The following is a 19,722-nucleotide window of genomic DNA, read 5'->3' as shown; positions in this document are numbered from 1 at the left end:
CATCTCTCCTTTAAAGTGCCTCTTGGTTCAGAATAGTTCCTTTATACATACTTTAACCAAATATAAAAATGAAAAAAAGTTTATTTTCTTGCTTGACACATATTTATATCTTCAATGTAAACATAAATGAAACATCATACATTAAAAATATAACGGGAAGAAATCATAACATTCTTGCCATGTTACTCTACAAGGAACAGGGGTTGTTGTGCATTTCCTGCATGCCCCATTGTCGTTTTGCCTGTGTTAGCCTAGGTTTGCACATTGTAGACCAAATTTCTTTGCACCTGTTACTATATAAACATGCTTGACTTTTTGCCACATTGCATTGTCACACAGAACCTGCATATGTTTTTGTGTTCTTTTCTTTTCCTGGGATTTAGTCTAAACACAACAGAGAGGTCAAACAACAATGCCCCTTGTTATGTTCTCTGGTCTGGCGCTAGCATCTAAAAATAATAGGAGATTGCAGCTGCTGTTTGTGAGAAAACATGTCTTTTCATATAACTGAGGACAGGAGTTCTAAAAACCCACTCTGAGAACAAAGGTCTTGAGACAAGACTGCTGCATCTGCTGAGATGTAGGACATCCACCTATGTATGTTAAGTAATAGGGTTCGCCAATAATCCAAGAGATCTTTGATATATAATCATTTATCTTCATTAGGAAGGGAGGGGGGTTAGACTAATCTGTCTTATAACATGAAAGGGCTTTTCATGGTATTTGGTTTGCTAACCATGCTACCAATATTTTTGATGTGAATTTGTCTTCTTATGGTGACACAAAATACAGCATTTTACAGCACAATAGTTTAAATAAATGTTATAAACTTCCATTGTGTATCTGGTTTATCTTATTGTGGTCAGGTTCGAGTAAGAGAGTGAAAGAAAGTGTTCTGTTACTGCGATCACTCAGAGGGTCGATAGTGTTGTGTTCTGGGGTGCCAACCCACTTGTCTTTCTGGTTAGGTTAGGAGGTATTATAGCTAGTCGGACTCGGGCTCATAGATGCTGAGGTGGTATGGTGATTCAGTCCCTACTTGCAGATTTTCTATGATCCCAAGAATATTTCTGTTCCCGAGCAGAATCCCTGCAACAGGGTCAAATGTAATAGGTTGTTGTCCATTGAGCAAAGGTGCAAAGCCTAATAATGGAGGCGGGGTCTTGATTTATTATTATGCCAGAAAGAAAGTATTACTACCATAACTGTACATTTTTTAACATAGTGCATTGCATAATTAGTGGTGGGTATACATACATTTTTGTTAACATTTTGGCTTACTTGGAAAAATAATGTCAATGGTGTACAGAGTCAGATTTTGGAAATATGGGTACTAGATGCTTCAAAACTGTCTAGCACCTAGTTCACACTGAGAACATCTATAATATAGATACTATGCATTATGGATGTGCACAAGATGGGAAACCTTCCATTTTTTTACATTAGTAGGATGCGGTTTTTGCATGTTAACAGGTCAGAGGCTCCCAGTCTCTTTCAGCTGTCCTTTAATTTTAGTGGTTTTAAAAATAAATTTGAGGCAATAAAAGTACAAGGAATAAACCATGAATAAGAAAACAACATATCTATCATAAGAACTTCATTTTTATGTTAAGGGTAAAATATACCGCTCTTTAAAATGTAGGAAAATAAAAGATAAGAGGAAAGAAAACATGGATAAGAGGAGAAACACAATAGAAAGAGATAATCAGGACAGATTTAATGCATCAGTTATTGTGTTACTGTTAGACTAAAATGTAAGCAATGGCAGCCAAAACAAGTCATTTCTAATTTTGCTATTTTTTTCCAAAGTAAATGCTCTATTATGCTTAGGGTTATTGAATATGGTTTTAGCAATATTAAAAAGACAATTTGGAAACATGCTTCCAACAAGAGGTTCTTTGATTAAAAGCAATGGCAATAAAGAGGTCTTATCTTATAAATTATTTATTTCGGCTAAAGGCCCTAAAAGATTTCATTGTAAAACATCGTCCATAAAATAATCTAAAATGTTTCAGCCAAATGTTACATAATTTCAATAAAATTGGCAATTATAGTAAAACAATTTCATTCAATAAAACCTTTTTAAAATACACATAGAGTAATGTCTAATTATTCATACAGTCCAAGGTAAGTTTCACGGTTGCATATATCTTGGTCATTAGTATATCACAACTCTAGCCACATTCTCTTCCTAATTAGACCCACTATAAACAAATATCTTGATAGCGCAACTATGACATGCAGTAGGGTACTTGTTGTCAGTACCCTCAGCGCCTCTTGATGTTTTCTGAATCCCTACGAATTACATAGTGGTCGAATCCATTTGCTCCTTGCCCTATCTTACGCTGGGGAAAAAACCCAAAATATGTGCAATGTTTTCGATGTTGTTTGTAGGCCCTAAAGTGCATCTAGTGCATAGGAAACAGGCAAGATCCCCCCCCCCCCATTTTACTGTATATCTCTTGATCTGTAATGTGTTATATCTTAACTTTAGATACAGAATTCTTGCTAGGAAAGGTTGTATATGGTCAAGGAAATCCTCGCGATTCGGACTTGGCTTAATAGAAAGGAATTCACTTGTTAACCTTCCTAATCTTGGGTCAGAGTGGAGTGCATTCAATGTATATTGCCAATAAATACCCTTTAGATTGCCTTTACAACTTGGTGTTAAATTATGTGCTTTAGTCCAGCATGATTCAAGACCTACCCCAATCAGCCATTTCCGGACAAATCTTAACCTTGGAAAGGTTAGACAAATCAATATCCAGTAATCTGCATGCACCTACTCTATATGCTAGTTATTCCGGCATAGTCCATAGCCGTATCCAATAGAGCAGTGGACGTAGAGTTGCGAGATGACCTATTTGCTTCAATTTAGTTTGTTTAACATTGGAACAAGTGGTGTTGATTGGGGTAATCCTAATAATCTCCTTGCAAACTTGTTTTCCCCAGCTGTTAGATGTCTGATGTCGCTTGTGCCCTATAATTCTCATCCATCCATACAATGCTGCAGCCTGGACCTTACATTTGTATATCTTGAGTGCTGGGGTCACAGCATTGCTTGTAGTTGAGCTGTACTTCTTAAGGACTGCCCCTGATCCTTGGTCTAATCTTAAAACTGAGTGGTTTATTTGCTGGTTCCAGGCTAGTTTTGCGTCTAGTAATATGCCCAAATAAATAAAATTAGTGGCATATTCTATTTTCTCATTACTGACCACAAGATTCTTTTTAAGGGTCTTTTGTGGGTTTATGGCCATGTACTTAGTTTTATTTGCATTTATTTCTGAGCCCTTTTCTGTACAGTATCTATTAAACCTGTGCAACATATTTTGTAGCCCCTTCATGGTCTGTGATATCAGAATGGTGTCGTCTGCGAAGAGCAGCGCCAGCACAAAATTCGCATTTAGCCTTGGAGGATTGTATGCTTGGTCTTTTAGGTGGTCCACTGCATCATTAATATAGGAGTAAGAACAGGGTGGGAGCAAGTACACAACCCTGTATCACTCCTCTCTCTATTGGGATTGGCTTTGTTAGTTCCTCATTCATACCCTAGCGGACTATCGCATAGTTCCCGTTATGTAACCTTTTTAGCTGTATAACCAAATTCAGGGGGGCACCTTGTTTTTCAAGTGACTCCCACAGTAAGCATCTGGGTACGAGGTCAAATGCTGCCCTCAGGTCAACAAATGCCACATAAATGAGCCCCTTCCTGATTTTAACATATTTCCAGATAATACACAGGAGTCTGAAGACTTGATCTATTGTACTAGTACTGGATCTAAACCCTGCCAGGTATGGGGACAGTATGCTATTTGTCTCTAGCCAGGCGTTAAGCCTGTTCAGTACCTGCCTGGCATACATTTTTTGGAGTATGTCTATCAGGCTAATTGGCCTGTAGTTCTCAGGTTTGTTTGCTGCCCTTTTTGTGGATGGAGACAATTTCAGCCCATTTCCACGTTCCTGGTATTGGGGCACCGGGCGATATTGCATTGCTCATTGCTCAGAGCATAAAGAGGTCTAATAAGCTAACATTGTAAGTACATTTATAATAGAATTGTAGCTCATGAATATATCACCAAAAAAAGGGGACATTAAATTAGAAAATCTCAAAACAATTAAGACATATGAATTTCCAATATTAACATATTTAGAATAAAATAACGTATGAAGTGCACCTTCTTTATTACTATATGATCAGCTTAGGTTAGTAAAAGAAAACCTTACTTTTAAATGTGAACTGAAGTAAGAAGTAATCTATTGTAAATGAAAAACAATGACTGAGTAATACTAGCTGAATTGCAGGTTTTCAATAATTTAAGCCAAAGTTTGTTCCAAAGTTGCACATCAAACTCATGCTGAATATCCTATTCCCAGTCCCACAAGACTTCAACTGGGATTTAGTTATATTATCAGTAGGGTGATGACTTAATCTGTAAATAATGGCATCCTTGGGTGTAATATTTACACAAAAGATGATGGGAGGAATGTTTGAAAACCCTATAGCCAGTGGAAATCACTGAGGATAGAATTCCAACCCATCGTTTTTTACCCCCTTTGTCATTCTAGACAAAGATCCACCTTATGCAAATCCATACTGCCCTGGCTCCTCATGCGTACAGACCATCCCGAACTGCAAAGGCTAGGGCTCCTCGTGAAGAGACCACGTGCAACCCCAGATTGGTTTTAGCCTATTTAGGCCTTGTCACTAAGTATAGCTTGAATCCTATAGCACAGCGAACAAGGAACCCACGTCTGGGCATACCCTTGGCCATGTTGGGCATTACTTAATACACCTTAAAGGTAATGGGAGAAATGCTTGCAAAAACCTAAAACCTAGCAGTCTTTCTTGGTAGCATTCCAACCCATCTATTTTTCACCCACAGTGCCACTCTAGACATAGACTTGCTTTATTCAAATCAGTAGTAACCCTACTCCCCAGAAGAACAGTCCATCTTGAGGATCCAGAAAGAAAAGTTGAAAGGAAGGCACTCAATAACATGTATTACTTAAAAAAAATGTTAGGTTATGAGTCCAAGCTTAATAATGTCTCAGTAGGTATTATAATCCCATATTTGATTAATCCCGGAAATACTCTTTTCTGTCCAATGCTTCCAATCGAAAGGCTTATTATCGATTTTTAGGTATTTATTATCCCAGATTATTGAAAAGAAGTATCATCTATTGGTGGCGTATTCATTTAAGAGATATCTATGAACAATAAAACGTATATATTTTAACATATGATATCTGTGTAAAACATACCAATTAGATATGTGAATAATTTCTTGAAAAGACAAATCAGCAAAGAATGTGCGTATAGATATAACCTAGAAGGGTGAAGGAACTTTCATTATAATTAGATATTAATGCACAAGCTTGCCCGATAATGAAAGAGGATTTCTATAATTTAAGGATATTGAACCTAACACCACCTTCAACTTTTGTCTATTTAAGTTTTAAAAGAGCAATTTGAGGGGTTTCTTATTCCATGGGAATTTTGCACAATATTTAAAAACAACATTCTGAATCTTAAAAGGTAAGGCTGATAGCAAAAACAGAATGTGGAGGACAATCATCATTTTGATGGTGTCTAATCTTCCCCACCATTCAAGTGAAAGAAGATAACACATTAATAACAAATAATGAATCTTTGTTTTAAGAAAAGAGATACTAAACTGGATTGTTTTCTTGATATTGGGTGACAACCAAATACGTAAATATTTATTCTTTATAGAGATCCATACAAAGGTAAAACAATCACACATATATTCTCTGCTGTGCTTTAAGAGGGAGAATGTTTGTCTTATTTAAGTTTAATGTATAACAAGGTATTTGTTAATACACTTGGACCACATCCACGAAAGGTTGCAACAAAATAGAGGGATTTTATATGAAGAGTAAAATGTAATCAGTATAAGCTGAAATTCCAAGTCCAAATCATTAATGAGGGAATTATTTCTCAAGTGTTCCAGGAAGGGTTTCAAAAATATTGCAAACAATGAAGGAGAAAAGGGACTTCTCTTTCTAGTTCTGTGAGACAAATTAAAATAAGAAAAACAATTGTTTACAAAAACACTGGTTTTAGGAGGAGAATATAACAATTGAACAAATTAAATAAAATGTGTACCAAAACCAAACCATTTAAGAGTCCTAAAAATATATTGCCAAATAACACTTCCAAATGCTTTTTCGGCATCAAGTAATATTGCTGCTATTGGGATCTTAGCCATGGAGGCAATTGAAAACGACGTGTCTATTATCAGTTGGCAATCTACACGTAATAAATCCTGATGGGTCAGTTTTTTATGAGGTATTGCATGACAGATTCACAACACACTGCGAATGTCTTGCATACGTTGTGCAATCATAACAAATTAATCCGATGTGCTTGTAATTTGTTCTCTGTTTAGGTTCTTTGTTTTGTTTTTGCTATTACTGTGATGAATGCATTTAAGAAAGTACTACCAGAATGTGAGCTATCAATCAATCAATCAATCAAGGTACTTGTAAAGCGCGCTACTTACCCGTGAGGGTCTCAAGGCGCTGAGGGGTGGGGGGTGGGGTGCCGCTACTGCTCGAAGAGCCCAGTCTTGAGGAGTCTTCTGAAGGCGAGTAGGTCTTGGGTCTGACGTAGGTGGGTGGGGAGGGTGTTCCAGGTATTGGCGACAAGGTAAGAGAAGGATCTGCCGCCGGCGGTCGTGCGTTGGATGCAGGGGACATCTGCGAGGGCGAGGCTGGCAGAGCGGAGCTGGCGGGTGGGGGTGTAGAAGCTGAGTCTGCTGTTCAGGTAGGCTGGTCCGGCATTGTGGAGTGCCTTGTGTGCGTGGGTGAGGAGCTTGAAGGTGATCCTCTTGTCGATGGGGAGGCAGTGCAGGTCTCTCAGGAGGGGGGTGATGTGGCTGCGGCGGGGGGTGTTGACTATCAGTCCGGCGGAGGTGTTTTGGGTGCGTTGTAGCCGCCGTCGGTGTTTGGCTGGGTTTCCTGCGTAGAGTGCGTCGCTGAAGTCCAGTCTGCTGCTGACGAGGGCCTGCGTCACAGTTTTTCGTGTTTCGGTTGGGATCCATTTGTAGATCCAGCGGAGCAAGCGTAGGGTGTTGTAGCAGGAGGAGGAGACGGCGTTGACTTGTTTGGACATGGAGAGGGAGGAGTCAAGGATGCGGGCGTGGTCGGTTAGTGTCGGTGCTGTTCCTAGCGCGGTCGGCCACCAGGAGTCGTCCCAGGCTGTGGGGGTGGGTCTGAGGATGAGGACCTCTGTCTTGTCCGAGTTCAGTTTCAGACGGCTGCTCTTCATCCAGTCGGCGATGGCCTTCATGCCCTCATGCATGTTGGTTTTGGCGGTGTGGGGGTCCTTGGTGAGGGAGAGGATGAGCTGGGTGTCGTCGGCGTAGGAGATGATGTTGAGGTTGTGGTGGCGGGCCACTTGTGCGAGGGGGGCCATGTAGATGTTGAACAGCGTCGGGCTGAGGGATGAGCCCTGGGGGACGCCGCAGATGATGTTGGTGGCTTCTGACCAGAAGGGTGGGAGGCAGACGCTCTGGGTTCTGCCGGAGAGGAAGGACGTGGTCCAGTCAAGGGCCTTCTCTTGGATTCTGGCTTTTTTGGATGCGCGCCTTTAGGGTGCGGTGGCAGACCGTGTCAAATGCGGCTGACCGGTCCAGGAGGATGAGGGCTGTTGTTTCGCCATTGTCCAGTTGCCGTCTGATGTCGTCTGTGGCGGCGATGAGGGCTGTCTCGGTGCTGTGGTTTCATCTGAATCCGGATTTGGACGGGTCCAGGATGTTGTTGTCTTCGAGGTGGCGGGTCAGTTGAATGCTGGCGATTTTCTCAATGACTTTTGCCGGGAACGGGAGCAGGGAGATGGGTCGAAAGTTCTTGAGGTCCTTGGGGTCCGCCTTGGGCTTTTTGAGGAGGGCGTTGATTTTGGCGTGCTTCCAGCTTTCTGGATATGTTGCTTTTTCGAAGGAGATGTTGATGACCTTCCGTAGTTGGGGTGCGATGGCCGCGTCTGCTTTGTTGAATACGTGGTGTGGACAGGGGTCTGACGGAGATCCTGAGTGGATGGAGTTCATGATCTTGCGTGTCTCTTCGTCATTTGTGTTGGTCCAGGAGGTCAGGTGGTTGGCGCTGTTGGTGATCGCGGGGGTGGTGGGGTTGGGCATCGTTGGTGCGGTCGTGGAGTTTAAGCTGTCGTGGATGTCAGCGATCTTGCGGTGGAAGAAGATGGCCAGTGAGTCGCACAGTTCTTGTGAGGGCGGGATGTCGTTGGCGCTGGCGTCGGGATTGGAGAGTTCTTTCACGATGCGGAAGTGCTCTTTGCTGTCATGTGCGTTGTTATCCAGGCAGTCTTTGAAGGAGGATCTCTTGGCTAGACTGATGAGGTGGTGATGTCTGCGGGTGGCGTCCTTGTGGGCTGCGTGGTTTTCTGGCGTTCGTTTGTGGAGCCATTTTTTCTTCAGCTTGCGGCAGGCGCGTTTGGAGGTCAGGAGGTCGTCGGTGAACCAGGTGGCTCTCCTGCTGGCGTCGTTAGATGGTCTCCTGAGTGGGGCGAGGGTGTTGGCACAGTCATTGATCCACTGTCTGAGGTTGCGGGTTGCGGCGTCAGGGCAGGTGAGGTCGATAGGTGGGTTCTGGGCGAGGGTGGTGGTCAGCTGGTCTTCGGTGACTTTGTTCCAGTGGCAGTGCGGCTGCTGTTGGGTGCGATGGTGCGTGGTTGGTTTTTAGAAGGTGAAGTGGATGCAGCGGTGGTCGGTCCAGTGGGGTTCGGAGGTGTGGTCGAAGGAAGGCGACATGGGTGCTTGTGGAGAAGACGGCGTCCAGCGTGTGGCCTGCGGCGTGGGTGGGTGCGGTGACGAGTTGTCTGAGGCCGAGGTTGGCGAGGTTTTCGATCTGAGTGGCGGAGTTGGCGTCGTTGTTGTTCTCAAGGTGGAAATTCAGGTCCCCGAGGAGGATGTAGTCTGTGGAGGCGAGTGCGTGGGGGCTGGCGAGGTAGGCGATGGAGTTGCTGAACTGAGCCCGGGGTCCGGGGGGTCTGTAGATAAGTGTTCCTCTGAGGGTGGTGTTGGGGTTGGTGTGGATCCGGAAGTGCAGGTTTTCGGCGGTGTTGAGGGTGTCGTCTGCGTGGGTGGTGACCTTGAGGGTGGACTTGTAAACAATGGCTATTCCTCCTCCGATTCCATTGGTGCGGTCCCTGCGGGTGATCTTGTAGCCGTCCGGGATGGCTATGACGATGTCGGGTGCCGAGGAGTCATTCCACCAGGTCTCGGTGAGGAAGGCCACGACTGGGGCGAAGGTGTTGAGCAGGTCCCAGAGCTCGACGGCGTGTTTGTGTGCGGAGTGGGTGTTGAGCAGAATGCAGCGGAGGTGGTTGGGTCTAGTTCTAGGAGGTTTGGTGGGTCTGTCGCAGGTGAAGCTGCAGGTGCGGCAGGAGAAGGGTTCGTCGGTCCATTTCGGGGCGACCTGGAAGCAGGTGTTGTCGGCCGGCGTTGAGTGCGTGGAGGGATTCGGCACCGTATCTGAGTCTGGCGTCGTGGTGAGCGTGGGTCCAGGGGGTCTGGCGCAGGGCGCAGTCCAGGCGCGGACGGGCACAGACGGGCTTGCCTTAGCCGCGCCTTCAGCGCGCCAGCGGCGCGCCCGCTTCCCAGCAGCCTCCATTAAGAAGGGTGCGAGGGAGGGAGGAGCAGCTGGGAGGGGGAGCAGGTGGCTAATCAGGCGCGGGGGCGGGGCCGCAGGGGAGGCCGCGGCAGGAGCTCGAAAGCCTGAAAACGGCGGAAAAAGGCAGGAATCCAAACAGAGGCAGCAAGGAGGACGCTGACACAGTGGGGGAGCGACCTGGCCTGTAAACAGGGTCGAGGGTCGCTCCATTAGTGCGCAGCGGCCTCCATTAAGAAGGGTGCGAGGGAGGGAGCAGCAGCTGGGAGGGGAGCTGGTGGCTAATCAGGCACGGGGGTGGGGCCGCAGGGGAGGCAGCGGCGGGAGTTGGAAAGCACGAAAACGGCGGGAAAAGGCAGGAATCCAAACAGAGGCAGCAAGGGGGACGCTGACGCGGTGGGGGAGCGACCTGGCCTGTGAACAGGGTCGAGGGTCGCTCCCTTAGTGCGCAGCGGCCTCCATTAAGAAGGGTGCAAGGGCAGGAGGAGCAGCTGGGAGGGGGAGCGGGTGGCTAATCAGGCGCAGGGGGCGGGGACGCAGGGGAGGCAGCGGCGGGAGCTGGAACGCGCAAAAACAGCGGGAAAAGGCAGGAATCCAAACAGAGGCAGCAAGGGGGACGCTGACGCGGTGGGGAAGCGACCTGGCCTGTGAACAGGGTCAAGGGTCGCTCCCTTCGTGCGCAGCGGCCTCCATTAAGAAGGGTGCGAGGGAGGGAGGAGCAGCTGGGAGGGGGAGCGGGTGGCTAATCAGGCGCGGGGCGGGGCCGCAGGGGAGGCAGTGGCGGGAGCTAGAAAGCGTGAAAACGGCGGGAAAAGGCAGGAATCCAAACAGAGGCAGCAAGGGGGACGATGACGCGGTGGGGGAGCGACCTGGCCTGTGAACAGGGTCGAGGGTCGCTCCCTCGACGGAAAGAACTATACAGATTTAACAGTTTGTGAATAAAAGTAGATTAGACATCAGAAAAAAACTCCATTGAATTTCTAATCAGAGTCAGTTAAGGTTTCCCGGAGACGAAGATCTGTTTCAATGGCTTTACGGTGAGTATGCCATAAGACTGGTTTAGAGATCAGAGAAAATCTTGACATAATGGATTAACATCATCTGTATTTTTCAAACACGGAGGATATTTCAGTATTAGCAATAGCAATGAAATTATCAGATTAATTAATAATACAGCCGGTTTGTGCTCCTTCTTAAGCGTCAGCTAGTTAGCTAGCATTTTACCATACTAATTACGAACAACAAGAAATTTAGGTGTGACGCACATTTGGACGTTAGCAGCATCAATGTTCGAAAGTTTGCTCAGCTCAATTTCAGCTATGCCAAGGTCTTCCTATAGAAAAAACAAATTAGTATATACACAAACACTGTCAATTAATCACAATGAATGAACCATAGTATTTGGTAAATCAAAGTGCCCCAAGAAAGGAAATGGGAGTGGGATAGCGTGATGCTGTGAAGGAAAAGGACAGCGAGGGAATAAAGTTGGTGACAACTTATATATTTCGAAATCAATTCCAAATGACGTACAGTTTCAAGGCTTCAGGTCCCTGAGCCGAAACAAAGGATCATAACATATCCCAAATATTTTAAACAATTTCTGTTGACACAGAAGTATTCAACTTAATGCTTAATGTGGGCATGTCAACTGAACAAGAAATGAAGTAGCCGTCGACGTTTCGACCCCACGCTACATTGGTAGGCTTATTTGTTGCCTTACATCGGGGTCTTCATCAGGACAGGGTAAACAAACAGGGGTGCACTACAGTATCTAAAAATGTAAAAACAATAAAGTATAAATTAAGGGGCAAACAATCAATGTCAAGTTACCGTAGTGAGCGGTAACCACATTACTATTACTGTTACCATGGCTGCTTAGAGGCAAAAATGCAGATCGTGTGCCCATTATAAGTGTTACACCTTTAAACCAGAGAGATAAATCAAAACATTGGTACAAATTGAACAATTTCTAACAGTTAACACGCTACCTATAACTGGTATCTCACTTTGTCGTATCTAAGCTGACAAACACAAACGCCAGATTCCTGACTCGGCCAGGGGAAACCAAGCGGTCCAATAAATATTTAGTAAAAAGCCAATGAGAGGTTGACCTTTGAGGGGATGCTTTATTTGAAATAACATATTGAAACGATTGGCAAAAATCTAAAGGGAATTTACAAAAGAAAAAACTGTATGGTATATAGATTGAATTAGATTAGATGTAGACCAAGAAGGATGGCCCTACTTTTCTAAAAGGATGAATCTCTAACTAAATTGTAACAGACAGCACGTACCTGCTCAGAAAGAGCAAAGGGCATGACTAGTCCCGTGTGTCCAGAAGGCTATATTCATGGGTAGGGGGACGAGTATTAATTGAATAAACCTGATTTTAAATCAACAATTCAGACATCGTGTGGGGGTTCGGGCTTACCTAAACAACCCGTGCGGGTTGGCTGTATCCAATTTCTTTGGTTCTAAATACCTCGTTTTTACACACTTTGGTCGAGGTTGTAATTAAAACCACCCAGATGCCAGGGGTGCGTGACTGTATCCAAAACAGTCACGTGTATCCAAAAGACTGTATCTGTGGGCAGGGAGACGAGTATTAGTAACACAACCACGATTTTAACACAAAAATTCAGACATCGTGTGTAAGTTCGGGCTTACCTAAACAGCCCATGTGGATTGGCTGTATCCAATTTCTTTTAGTCCTAGTACCTCGTTTCTACACACTTGGGTCGAAGTTGTGAAAAAAACACACCTAGATACCAGAGGTGCGTGACTGTGTTCAAATTAGTCCCGTGTGTCCAGAGGCTGTATCTGTGGGCAGGGGGACGGGTATTAATTAAACCGACACGATTTATAAAGACAAGGATTCAGACATCGTTTGTGGATTAGGGCTTACCTAAACATCCCGTGTGGGATAGCTGTATCCAGTTTCTTAAATCTTGATACCTCGTATTTAACACACTTCGGTCAAACGGCGGTACGTCGCCGAGGGTCGCATGAATCGCGCTGCATCTATGAATGGTGAGAAGTTGTCATTAAAACCACATAGATGCCACGAGTGCGTGCGGGGGCGCCGTTGGAGAGTCAGCTCTTACCTTCACTGTGAAATACACGGAGCTCTGGGTGGCAGCCTTCTCAAGCTTGCTGAATGCCGGCAAGTGGGCGTGTAGTGTTGGGGAGTATATGAAAACTGAGGAAGGACAACGAATCCGGATCGTTGCTCTAGGCAACTTGACGCTCTAATGTCTTTTCCGGGTTAGTCAGAACAATACTGGTAAACCTCCGCAACGCCGCGGTGAGGGGCGTTGCACTTGTTCGGATGGGGTATTGCATGAGCACATTGGCCAAGGTATTAGCTGAGTTATGTGGTAGCATGCAGATTCATTGTATTCTCAGTACAGATAACAATAAGCATTCGTGAATCGATGCACCTCTCAGACATGAGTGTGAAAATCTCTTTCAATGAATACATATGGAAAGGTCTAAAATCTGAGATGTAGGTGCCTTTCCCCACAGGGGGACGATCAACAACTGTTATCATCTGTTAACATTCTATAGTACACAAATTCGATACCTTCTATATTAAAACATTTTAACAGTGTGATTATCCTATGCTCAGGACCTCTCTCGCAGGAGGGTCAAAAGCGATTTGTTACTGCTGTCTTCTAAAGTGCCATTTCGTGAACGATAGCATGTTAGTAAACTCCAGATATCAGATATGACAATACAGATCGGGCACGTCAGCGACCAAAGCTAGCTAACTGGGCATGACTGCTCTCTGACTCATTTAACCCATTTTGAATCGTATCCAGGATTGTCATCCATTTGGATTCTCTTAAGGTTAGGATTCGAGCAATGTCCCCACCCCTAGGGCCCAGATTGATTTTCTCTAGTACCAGCCATTGTAAGGTTTCTGGGGTGTGGCCTTTCAAAGTGCAGTGATCTACTAGAGGGGCACCTTGTACTCTGCATCTTATTCTACTGCCATGTTGTAGAATACGGGCTTTGACCTTTTGCTGGGTCTGGCCTACATATGCTAAGTGACAAGGACACTTAATCCAGTAAATTACATTCGAGGTGTTGCAGTTGGTGTGTGATTTCAGTGTGTAGGTTTTTCCTCTATATGTCAAATCTTTGGTCTGAATTGTAGTTGCACATGCTGTGCATGACCCACACCTAGTGTGTCCCGCAATGTGAGGAAGATGCCATAGTGATTGAATGGTAGGATTCGGTGGTACCGAAAGGAATGATTGTACAACCTGGTCCCTGATACTGCGCGCTCTTTTGAAGGAATGTAATGGTGGTGCTTGTTGTCCAATATCATCTGCTACTAGCCGCCAATGTTTATTGATGATTTTCTTGATGTCATTGCTGCGGGTGGAAAATGTGGTAACACAGATGACTCGCTCCCCAGCTCGATCCTCTTTTGTTTCGCAGTTCAGTAGGGCCTCCCGAGGGCTATACCATGCTCTTTTACGTGCACGTTTTACTAAACGTGTGGGATAGCCTCGTGCTGTTAGTCGGTCTGTTAGGTTCTGCGATTCGACCATGTAGTTCTCTTTGGAGGAGCAATTGCGTCGAATTCTAAGGAATTGACCCACAGGGAGGTTATCGCGTAATCCCCTGGGGTGATGACTATTATATTCCAGTAAAGAATTTCGCTCAGTCGCTTTGCGATACAAGGTTGTTTCAAGTAATTTGGTCTCAGGATTGACATAGATAGTGATGTCCAGAAACGCAATTTCCTCCTTATTGGCTTCAAGAGTGAACTGGATGTCTGTGCTCTGTGTATTCAGCCAGTTATGGAATGACGTGAGATCTTCTTTGGTGCCATTCCATAGGCAGAGCACATCATCAATATATCGGACCCACATAGTTATGTGGTGTCCGAATGGGTTCATGTCGCTAAAAATGACCAGATTCTCGTAATCGTCCATATACAGTATTGCCAGATTGGGGGCAAAAGTCGCCCCCATCGCTACTCCCTTGATTTGGAGAAAAAACTTGTGTTGAAACATGAAAAAGTTTTTCATCATAGCTATTCTCAAAAGTTCAATGATGAAGTAAGTGGGTACTGGAACTGGAGCAGTCCTAGTGTCAAGGGCCTTCTCCATAACCGCGATAGCGTCAAGCTGAGGAATACTGGTGTACAATGACACTATGTCGCAGGTTACTAGCAATTGAGTTTCTGGATCAAATGGTCTCTGATCTATCAGTTTGATGACCTGGGTTGTGTCCCGGAGGTATGTCCTGGTTCTTACGGCCAAAGGCTTTAAGAAGAAGTCAATATATTGATTGAGTGGTTCTAGCATAGAGCCACATCCGGAAACTATTGGGCGTCCAGGAGGGTTACTTAAGCCTTTGTGCACCTTTGGTAGAGTGTAAATCGTTGCTAGCCGTGGGTGACTGAGATTCAGAAATTTAAATTCTTGCTGTGATAAAAAACCTTCTTCCAGACCTTTTTGTGTGGTTTGAAGTGTCAGTAAGGCTAGATCTTTTGAGGGGTCACTACGAATGAGTTTATAACTGACTCCATCATTGAGTTGCCTATAGATTTCATTTTTTATAAGCAATCGTGTCCTGAATCACAATAGCCCCGCCTTTGTCGGCGGGCTTGATGACTATATCAGCATTGTCTTTCAGACTTCTAAGTGCCAATTTTTGGTTTGCACTTAAGTTGAATCTGATGTATTTCGGTTTGTTGACTATGTTCTCTACTTCTTGGATGACCAAGTCTTCGAATGCAAGAATCTTGTTACTGATTGCATAAGATGGCGGAAAGAAGGTTGATGGTTCCCTCAGTCCAGTTACAGATGATCTCAATGTAGCAGTAGCATGTCTGAAGAAGTACCTGAGACGAATCTTTCTGAAAAAGTTAAACAGTTCTGTTTTTAGTTGAAATCTATTCGGGAGGGTGGTTGGGACATAAGAGAGACCTTTGCTCAGCACCTTTTATTCCTCCTCAGATAGTTGGTATTTTGAAATATTCACTATGGGATTAGCGGTAGCATGTGCGGGTCCACTTGTCACCACCGGTAGGTGTTTCTCCTTGTTGATATTTCCCCATGGTTCTCGGGGCGGAAGGTGACTTGTTTCTGGGCAAGGCCCCGACCTGCGTTCTGATTGCCCGTGTTGGATTGTTGTCCACGTTGTTGTCCTCCAGACCAGTTTCCCCGGCCTCGGGGGGGTCTCCATTGCATCTGACCTCTGCCTAAAAAATGAGGAGGTGGTGGTGGATATGGTGGGTAGTTGAAATCCGAGTACGGATAATTGTATGAGGGACCAGGTGTTGAAGGTTCAGATTCACTTCCAGAACTATAGGAGGAGTCGGAGAACGTGGTGCATGCTCTCCTACCTCTGTATCCCCCTCTGCCTCGGTTAGCAAATCTGCCTTGGTTGTCCTGTTTATAGTAGTCGGGTTGAAGATATGGATAGACACTTTTTTTGTCGAATGCTCTCAGATCCTTGGCCAATTTTTCTAATTTCTTAGTTTGAGTGGTGACATCAAACTCTTTTAGTGTGGCGTCTAGAGTCTCCAAAGCAGATTTAGCGTTTGTCAAAGTGCTATCCCTAAGTATCTCAGCTCTTAGGGCCGCTATTTCTTTGGTGAGAGTCTGTACTTGTTCCGCAGCGGTCTCAACTCCCAACACCATCCAGTGTCGGGAGCAATTATTGGCGACGTAGCTAAATCCCTCTTTGAATTTAGGTACGTCGACGAAAATAGCTGGCTCTATTTTAATTTGGAGACCTACCGGGATGATATTTTCTTGCAAGTATTTAGTAAACAAGTAACCATGAAGCCGTGTTCTGATAAGCTTTTTTTCAAGTCTCTCCAATCTGGTGATTTTGTCATTCAAAGTAACATCCACTTGTAAGCTGGTATTGGACAGGAACTGGTTATTCTGGTCTTGCAGGAGTGTGTTTATGTAGTCTTCCGTATACAAAAGTAATTCACTCTCTACCATGGTCTCTAGAAAAGAATTCTAAGAGGTTTGAATTTGAAAGAACCACAAAACCTTGCAGGTATGCACCTGCTCAGATAATTTATCTAAAAGAGGGGTTATACCCAATGAAATCCACATGGGACCTGGGTGCTATATGGTGTATAAAAAGAGGGGTCCCTGTGGAATTTTGTGAGTTTGCTGATTTTATTATAGAAAAAACAAATTAGTATATACACAAACTTTCAATTAATCACAATGAATGAACCATAGCATTTGGTAAATCAAAGTGCCCCAAGAAAGGAAATGGGAGTGGGATAGCATGATGCTGTGAAGAAAAAGGACAGTGAGGGAATAAAGTTGGTGACAACTTATATATTTCGAAATCAATTCCAAATGACGTACAGTTTCAAGGCTTCAGGTCCCTGAGCCGAAACAAAGGATCATAACATATCCCAAATATTTTAAACAATTTCTGTTGACACAGAAATATTCAACTTAATGTGGGCGTGTCAACTGAACAAGAAATGAAGTAGCCGTCGACGTTTCGACCCCACGCTACATTGGTAGGCATATTTGTTGCCTTACATCGGGGTCTTCATCAGGACAGGGTAAACAAACAGGGGTGCACTACAGTATCTAAAAATGTAAAAACAATAAAGTATAAATTAAGGGGCAAACAATCAATGTCAAGTTACCGTAGTGAGCGGTAACCACATTACTATTACTGTTACCATGGCTGCTTAGAGGCAAAAATGCAGATCGTGTGCCCATTATAAGTGTTACACCTTTAAACCAGAGAGATAAATCAAAACATTGGTACAAATTGAACAATTTCTAACAGTTGCCCACTTGCCAGCATTCAGCAAGCTTGAGAAGGCTGCCACCCAGAGCTCCGTGTATTTCACAGTGAAGGTAAGAGCTGACTCTCCAACGGCGCCCCCGCACGCACTCGTGGCATCTATGTGGTTTTAATGACAACTTCTCACCATTCATAGATGCGGCGCGATTCATGCGACCCTCGGCGACGTACCGCCGTTTGACCGAAGTGTGTTAAATACGAGGTATGAAGATTTAAGAAACTGGATACAGCTGTCCCACACGGGCTGTTTAGGTAAGCCGTAATCCACAAACGATGTCTGAATCCTTGTCTTTATAAATCGTGTCGGTTTAATTAATACCCATCCCCCTGCCCACAGATACAGCCTCTGGACACACGGGACTAATTTGAACACAGTCACGCACCTCTGGTATCTAGGTGTGTTTTTTTCACAACTTCGACCCAAGTTTGTAGAAACGAGGTACTAGGACTAAAAGAAATTGGATACAGCCAATCCACACGGGCTGTTTAGGTAAGCCCGAACTTACACACGATGTCTGAATTTTTGTGTTAAAATCGTAGTTGTGTTACTAATACTCGTCCCCCTGCCCACAGATACAGTCTTTTGGATACACGTGACTGTTTTGGATACAGTCACGCACCCCTGGCATCTGGGTGGTTTTAATTACAACCTCGACCAAAGTGTGTAAAAACGAGGTATTTAGAACCAAAGAAATTGGATACAGCCAACCCACACGGGTTGTTTAGGTAAGCCCGAACCCCCACACGATGTCTGAATTGTTGATTTAAAATCAGGTTTATTCAATTAATACTCGTCCCCCTACCCATGAATATAGCCTTCTGGACACACAGGACTGTTCTGGATACAGTCATGCCCTTTGCTCTTTCTGAGCAGGTACGTGCTGTCTGTTACAATTTAGTTAGAGATTCATCCTTTTAGAAAAGTAGGGCCATCCTTCTTGGTCTACATCTAATCTAATTCAATCTATATACCATACAGTTTTTTCTTTTGTAAATTCCCTTTAGATTTTTGCCAATCGTTTCAATATGTTATTTCAAATAAAGCATCCCCTCAAAGGTCAACCCCTCATTGGCTTTTTACTAAATATTTATTGGACCGCTTGGTTTCCCCTGGCCGAGTCAGGAATCTGGCGTTTGTGTTTGTCAGCTTAGATACGACAAAGTGAGATACCAATTATAGGTAGCGTGTTAACTGTTAGAAATTGTTCAATTTGTACCAATGTTTTGATTTATCTCTCTGGTTTAAAGGTGTAACACTTATAATGGGCACACGATCTGCATTTTTGCCTCTAAGCAGCCATGGTAACAGTAATAGTAATGTGGTTACCGCTCACTACGGTAACTTGACATTGATTGTTTGCCCCTTAATTTATACTTTATTGTTTTTACATTTTTAGATACTGTAGTGCACCCCTGTTTGTTTACCCTGTCCTGATGAAGACCCCGATGTAAGGCAACAAATACGCCTACCAATGTAGCGTGGGGTCGAAACGTCGACGGCTACTTCATTTCTTGTTCAGTTGACACGCCCACATTAAGTTGAATACTTCTGTGCCAACAGAAATTGTTTAAAATATTTGGGATATGTTATGATCCTTTGTTTCGGCTCAGGGACCTGAAGCCTTGAAACTGTACGTCATTTGGAATTGATTTCGAAATATATAAATTGTCACCAACTTTATTCCCTCACTGTCCTTTTCCTTCAAAGCATCACCCTATCCCACTCCCATTTCCTTTCTTGGGGCACTTTGATTTACCAAATACTATGGTTCATTCATTGTGATTAATTGACAGTGTTTGTGTATATACTAATTTGTTTTTTCTATAATAAAATCAGCAAACTCACAAAATTCCACAGGGACCCCTCTTTTTATACACCATATAGCACCCAGGTCCCATGTGGATTTCATTGGGTATAACCCCTCTTTTAGATAAAAAAAAAAAATGCCAAGGTCTTCAGCATTTGATTTTGAGGTGAAATAATTGTGTTCAAGTATTTTAATTTTATTAAGTACTTTTGAGGGTTTGTTTTTGTCTTTGTATGAGCAACTCATGAGATCATATAAGCTCGGAGAGAGACTTTAAAAGCATCCAAATTATTAGGTAGGAAGGTATCAATGGTTTTATAAAACAAAATATTTAACAAAGTCATTGAAACTATGAATGCTTCAATTGTCTAACAAAAGGCAATTTTAAAATACTCATCTATTTGACTATGCATTAACATTAGGGATGTCATAGGATGAAAAGGTGGGTATGATC

The 19,722-nt window shown here is 43.9% G+C and overlaps 1 protein-coding gene across 1 annotated transcript in view; it reads left to right on the top strand.

Moving 5' to 3' along the window:
- Positions 1–19,722, top strand: part of LOC147707493 (CD109 antigen-like) — an 899,009-nt gene that overhangs the window by 486,904 nt on the left and 392,383 nt on the right. The window lies entirely within an intron of this gene.

Source organism: Lissotriton vulgaris, chromosome 6, assembly GCF_964263255.1.
Source record: "Lissotriton vulgaris chromosome 6, aLisVul1.2, whole genome shotgun sequence".
Taxonomy (NCBI): domain Eukaryota; kingdom Metazoa; phylum Chordata; class Amphibia; order Caudata; family Salamandridae; genus Lissotriton; species Lissotriton vulgaris.
This window is presented reverse-complemented; position numbering and strand designations above follow the sequence as displayed.